The sequence below is a fragment of the Pavona decussata genome, unplaced genomic scaffold (genome assembly GCF_977016875.1).
Source record: "Pavona decussata unplaced genomic scaffold, jaPavDecu1.1 SCAFFOLD_315, whole genome shotgun sequence".
NCBI classification, from domain to species: domain Eukaryota; kingdom Metazoa; phylum Cnidaria; class Anthozoa; order Scleractinia; family Agariciidae; genus Pavona; species Pavona decussata.
This window is the reverse complement of record NW_028145706.1, coordinates 486,055-492,691: the sequence shown is the minus strand read 5'-3', so window position 1 is coordinate 492,691 and position 6,637 is coordinate 486,055.

Below are 6,637 nucleotides of genomic sequence, written 5' to 3'. Positions count from 1 at the left end.
ACATTTAATGCACTGACGAAAATTGACAGATGGAATGGGAATGAGTAGTAGGGGTAGTGGGATACCAATATACCCTATTTCGTTACCCTGTGATACCAATATACCTTTATATATTGGTAACACCAAATACGTAGAAATTCAGAAAAAAAAATACTTTATACCCATATTTATCCGAAAAAATACAGAATGCCCAAAAAACACTTAAGATGCCATATACCCAAAACCCCCTGGCTGGACCTGGCAGCTGTGGTGGGACAGCCAAAAGCGAAAAAACGTAACGAGAGAAAAATAAAACGAAGGTAACTTTTTTTTACACCCTGTAAAAGGATAATTGAACTAAAATACATACACTGTATATTTAAAAGGTCTGTTTCAGACCCAAAGTGCCAATTTCGCCCTGTTGGCCTAAAGGGGGTTGAACCTCCCCAAGGTCGGCTATTTTCGTCACAATGTGAGGCAAAATGGAGCTATCAAAGATCATTTCAGCTCACTCTGGGACGCATTTTAGCTCACCGGTGCATTTTCCCCTTGAGATCAGGCTATTTAGGCCCTTATTTAGCCTTATTTAGGAGAGGAAAATTGGCTTTCAAAGTAGCACTGTATATCACTCATCGAAGCTGCCCCTATTCTGAGGCTCAAAAAGATATTTTGAATTTTAAGTGCATGGACCAGAAATTTCCCACTGACCGAGAGGCGATGGAAAAATGAAATTAGAAATCAGTCAAACTAACCTTAACGCAATGTCATTTCATTTACCATTCATCATTTATAATAATATTAGCAGAAAGTTGAAGTTCAGTACGGTTCCCACCCGAAAGTAGCGAGGCTAATCGAATCGAATAGGAGCAAAAAGATAAATATATCAAGACTTTCAAAAGCAGGAAAAGGAAAAAAAATATACAAAACCATATAATATAGCACAAGAAAATTATACCAAACAATTAACTTATACAATAAAATACCTTCTGTTATGTTCCGGCTTGTTTATTAAATGCATTTTTGTCTCTTTTTTTCAATCAAAGGATTATTCTTTGTAAGAAAACTGGACAGTATTTCGAGTGTTAAAAAGCTACAACAAGGCATTTAAGCCACCGTCAGAACGCAGTTGAAAAGCAATTGTAACAGTACAACTAGGGCTACTGGAAATAACTGCGATACGAATGACAAAATGGTCAAGTATCCGTTCCTAACATTAACCTTCAAGAAAGTCTTGGCCAAGGAGTAGCAAACCTGTCCGTACAGCACCCCTGGTAATTATATTCCTCCGAAAAACGGGAAAACTCCTAAAATAAGCTTACATGACAGGAATAACAGGAACACTGCCAAGGTTACTGTAAATTAAGTCACAACCAAAATTTACTCTAACAGCAACACAATAATAACAAAATAAAGATTAAAAAAGTTTATTTTGTTTCATTTTCGATTAAGCTATCCCCACTCCATCTGTTAGGCACGTTTCATATGGAAAGCTATTAATCAGCTGAACAAATTCTGCTCAGAAATTACGTATTCCGCATTGAAAGTGACTCAAAAAAGCAAACTGGACGACTGGTGAGGTCACAAAAATGAAGATGAATATACTTCATTTTGTAAATTTCAACACATTACTACATTCTACAGCTTCAAATACAATGGAATCTAGATTTTTTGAAAACCTCCTGGAAAAATTAAATTTGATTCGAAAGATCGGGAGTTCAAAAAGTAGGAGGTAAAACGCTGACTGAAGCAAATCCAAGGAAAACAACTTTTGGTTCGAAGAATCAGGACTTTCGAAGAATCGAGATTCGACTGTACGTAATTCATCTTGTCTCACACGCTAGTCTTGCGACATAAAACTAAACTTGAAGGATCACACTCTCCGTTTGTTCCTGAAAAGGTGCATTCTCCTAGCTTTAAAATCGCCACTCAAACTTTAGTAGAAATGGGTGCGGAGATCTATGAAAAATCAATTTGCTTGTGTGAGAGTTTTAAACTTCCATAGAAATTGACCTGGGGTACAAGTCAGAGATTTTGAAAGGCAACCCTTAGAGCGAGGTACCAGAATCTGGTTTTGTGGAATGGATGAAATTCATTTTCACCCCTAGAAGGTACAAATTCACAAACAAGTAACTTTTCCTTAATACCCCCAATACGTAGTTACAAGGAATGGTCCGATGGGTTACCATACCTATCTAAAAGATACCTTAAGCACCTAAGTCACTGTTTTAGCTCCATAGTTTTCATGAACAGAGAAATGTAAAAATTTTCTTTAGATAGAAACGTCTTCCCTCTCAGGTCAACTCTATAATGATTTCCCTGTTGGCCAAGGGTAAAGTCCATCTTACCATTCTCTTTTCAAACTCAACAGAACTCTATTACAAAATACATAAACCAAATGTGTGAATTTAAATTACCAATTCCTACATAATTATTACTACTACTGCTAAACGTGAGGGGCAATCCTTGATTTGGTGGCTTCGCCCCGAGAAATTTAACGCAATTTAATTTTACATACCTGAAAATCGTCTTTTTAGAAGTAGATGTACTGCGCATTAAACAAGGAAATCCCTTAGAGTTCTTTGAGAACAATATTTTGGTTTGACTGGACTTCCACTAATAGACAGCCACCTGAGAGTTCAACAAAGCCGATTCCTAAATTTAGCCACACCGTATGAATCCCCACCTTGTTTCAAGTTATCGGCGTATAAGGCATTTGGGAATTGTACTCAATTCATCCCCTGATTTGGAGCTAACTGCGGGGGATGAAATAAAAGCCCCCCCCCCCCCCCCCCTTTTTTGGAAGAAAAAAGAAACCGTTGGTTTGGATATAGACGACTGTTTCTCCCACGCGAGTCAAACTTGACTGGGCGTCTACGTTAACCATAAATTTCCGTATTGACCGACCCAAAGTTCATACTTAACCGTAGATCACTATCGATGGAGAGTAAAGCAGCTACTAAGGTGAAATAACAACGTAAAAGGACCAAATTCAAGGTTTTTTGGAAAACACGAGCACATGACAGTAATCTTTTTTCTTCCCTGTCCTAACTTAAAATGCCGTTCCCACAAGTTCTGAATGGATACTCCAAAACAAGGCTGGATACCTTGTTGATGTTTACACAACGGAAAACGTTAAAATCAAAGTAGTGTACCGTCTCGAGCCTGGGTCATTTGCTTACATCTCCTATTCGTACCCAGGGTAAGCTGACAAACTGTGACAATTTAATTTGAACTTGTTTTAGAGACTTAACCATGGCAACAAATGAAAACTAACCGCTTTTAAATCAGTGCTAATGCCTAAATAGTGTAGATCAGTGCTAAAGCCCGCAGCCCTGTTCCTCCTGTTGCTCTGCTTAAGAAAGGGCCCTCTGTTCTCGTCTACGTCAGCACTATGAGGATCTTGAATTATGGTAATTGTAATGTCTACTATATACCATACATATCAAAATAGTCTAATGGCGGTTCACACTTCTTCTTTGAGGTAAAATAGGACGGCAGAATGTAAAGGCGCCACTGGCAGCCGCTATCAGTGCATATTTTGATCTCACCCACCCACCTAAAACACGCATGGATGTAAAAGACAGATGAAAAAAGATATAGAGATAAACCACTACACCATAGCAACAGTGTGCATGTTCTTTAACGTCCCACAGATTATTAGGAACAAGTGTTGTGAGACGGGACCTATGGTTTATCGTCCTTATGCGAGAAGACTAGATAGTCTAACCATTTGCAGATGTCATTATGTAAACAATATAACGTGTCTAACCTTCTTTTGTAGTATTCATTTTAGCTACTACCGTTCTACAGTGGTCTTGTTACAAGGAGGCTTTACTAATGTATCAAACATGTACACGGGTAAGCCCACTGTAAGCCTCTGTAAGCAGTCTCTTGTTTGTGATCAAGGACTATTTGCTCGAAAGCCGGTTAACGCTAACCTGGAATTAAAAATCAACCAAGGCATTTATTTCTCTGATTGAAAGGCGTTTCTGACACTATAGTTAAAAGTTTTATACAGCTCAAAATAGCTAGCAAAGTTTAAAATGCTTTACAAAAAACATGCAAACAAAACAGCTCCACGAAGGATGTTGAGATACCCTTATTTAGAGAGTTACTGGAGTAGTGTCCTTATTATATTTAGAAACAATGGTGCTTCATTAGTGAAGTATTTGAGAATTGGAGTCATTTCAAGCCCCATTTGGTGTTAGTTATAAGAGGTAAAGGGATCATTTAAAGGTTGATTTTATAATTATAATTCCTGTTTTGAAATTAAACTAAATCTGTTTTTACTCTAATTTTTTTAGTGCAAAAACTAGATTCGTCGACTTACAAAACTGAAAGACCACTTCACTAAGGTGCTATTTTTTTCTAAGGACCTTCTTAGGGTATCGAAAAGAAGAGAAACGTTCGAAGGAATGAATATGTAGAAACCAGTCAAATACCGAGAAATAGTGCTACCATTGTATTATTATTCTTACAAGTAACTTTTTATTCTCGGCAATTTTTTTTTTAAATTTTATTTTTCTTCTGCAAAAGTAATTACAATCTGTCAGTAAAGCACTTGAAGTCGCAGTGATAAGCTCAATGCTTACAGAACTATTTTTGAGCCTTGCGCTCCGCCCTGAATTAAATATTTGTTCTTGGCATCCCATAGCAGCAATGTCCTCCTTCAAGGACTTAATACTGGTGATATACAGCATGACATGTCTGCTGATGAACTTAACGGCACTTTAAATTGAGAAAGACTTTTCTGACTGAATTATTGCAGATCATACCGTATTATTTGTTACATCATGGGCGCGCCGAAAGTCATGGCACTCACTGTTTTTTTCCATTGCTTATGGCAAGGTAACTACAATTCATGTACCACATGATCCGAGAGCCATTAATATTTTTTTCATATCCCATATCTCAGCAAATATTTTTACTAAGTAATTAACAATTATTCAACGAAATCCAACCATGCATTAGCTCATGCATATGGCTACCAGTTCATGTAGGGTGCGGTTTCGTAGAATAAGAGGCCATCTCCATTTTCAATTTCCAAGGTGCTTCGAACCTAATTACGATAAGAGACTTTTCTTATGGGATCTGAGCTGTTATTTCTAACTAACTGACGACGGTTATGAGACAAGAACAGTTGTCTGATTGGATATCCGACGTCCAATTTTTTCGACGAGAAAATTAAAAATTAAAAAAAGGTTTTGATGGTTCTTTTCTCAACTTTTAACTTGTAAATAACAATTTCAGCTGCTTGGTATATGTTAATAAAGATTATATTATTATTAAAAAAAATTAAAACAAAGAAAGAAAGTCAGATTTCTAGGTCTTAACTATTTTCATCTAATCTGACTGTATAATAAGATCTAGAAAACTGGTTATATTGTATTTATTTACAGGCAATTATTGCATGCTTTGACTATCACTGGCTGTTTTATCTTTTCCACAATAAAGCGTGTGCTTCAGAAATTAATCTGGGCCTCGTTGTTCAAAAGCCGATGAACACAAATCCACGATCAAGAGTTAATCGAGGTTTCATCTATAATAATAATAATAATAATAATAATAATAATAATAATAATAATAATAATAATAATAATAATAATAATAACCTTTATTTACCCTCGGCAGTGTTTATAGCACAAGTGCTAGTGGGGCCGAGCATTAAACCTCGTAAAGAAACAACATATATTGAAAATAACATGGTTAAAAATCCCAACTGGCAGGAGGCAGACCAACTGGCTATTTACAAGCGCGTCCGAGGAGTTAAACTCGGGGCTACCGAGAAACAACTCCAGCTAGCGGTCAGAGCGGGACTTGAACCCGGGACCACCGGATTTCAATTCCGGCACTCTAACCACTCGACCACGCTGCCCCCCATCTCGCTCTTTTAAAACGATTTTGAAATCAAAGTTCCCGTTAATCTACGATTACCTTAATCGGGCTTTAAACAACTGGGTCCTGAGGGTTATAAAATAGATAAATCAATGAAATGCCTTCCGGCTTGCTGCAATGTCGGTTGTCAAAATTTCACTACTAAATTTACCCCGTGATGCGAGTGTCCATCCTTTTAAGTACTCGTCTACCCCCCAAAAAACTTTCAGTTATAAATCTTCCAGTTCGTAAACAAACCGTTTGCTTTCACTATAATTTTTTCACCCTTTGCTGTATTCATTGGTCATTTTTATTCCAACCTTTTTCCCTAAAAACTGTATTGAAAATTCAAAATACCAGTTTCAATGACCGGTGTAAGACAATTTAGTGGTGAACAAGTGAGAGAGTGTTTCCATTTCGGGACCATTGGTCCGAATAGTTGCCCCTTGGAAATCTGATGTACTTAAAACTATCGAATAAGTCCTCAAAGCCTCGCTTCTTGGGCTAATATTTGTTTTTAAGAACATCAAATTTGCGTAGGGCAACTATCAGTCAATAGTTCCTTGACAGAAACACTACTGAAAGACTTCACAGTTGCTCTGGAAGATTCATTTATCGACCTAAAAGGTCCATTTCTTAACACAATCTTTCAGCCTCGAGCATTATCTTCCGCTTTAATAACCAGAAGGGTTTTATTTACTTAATGGCTATCGATTAGGGCGCCGATCAGAGCAAGCGGATGCTTACTGTAGCAGCCGTTATTGATTGACTCAGTATAAGTGTT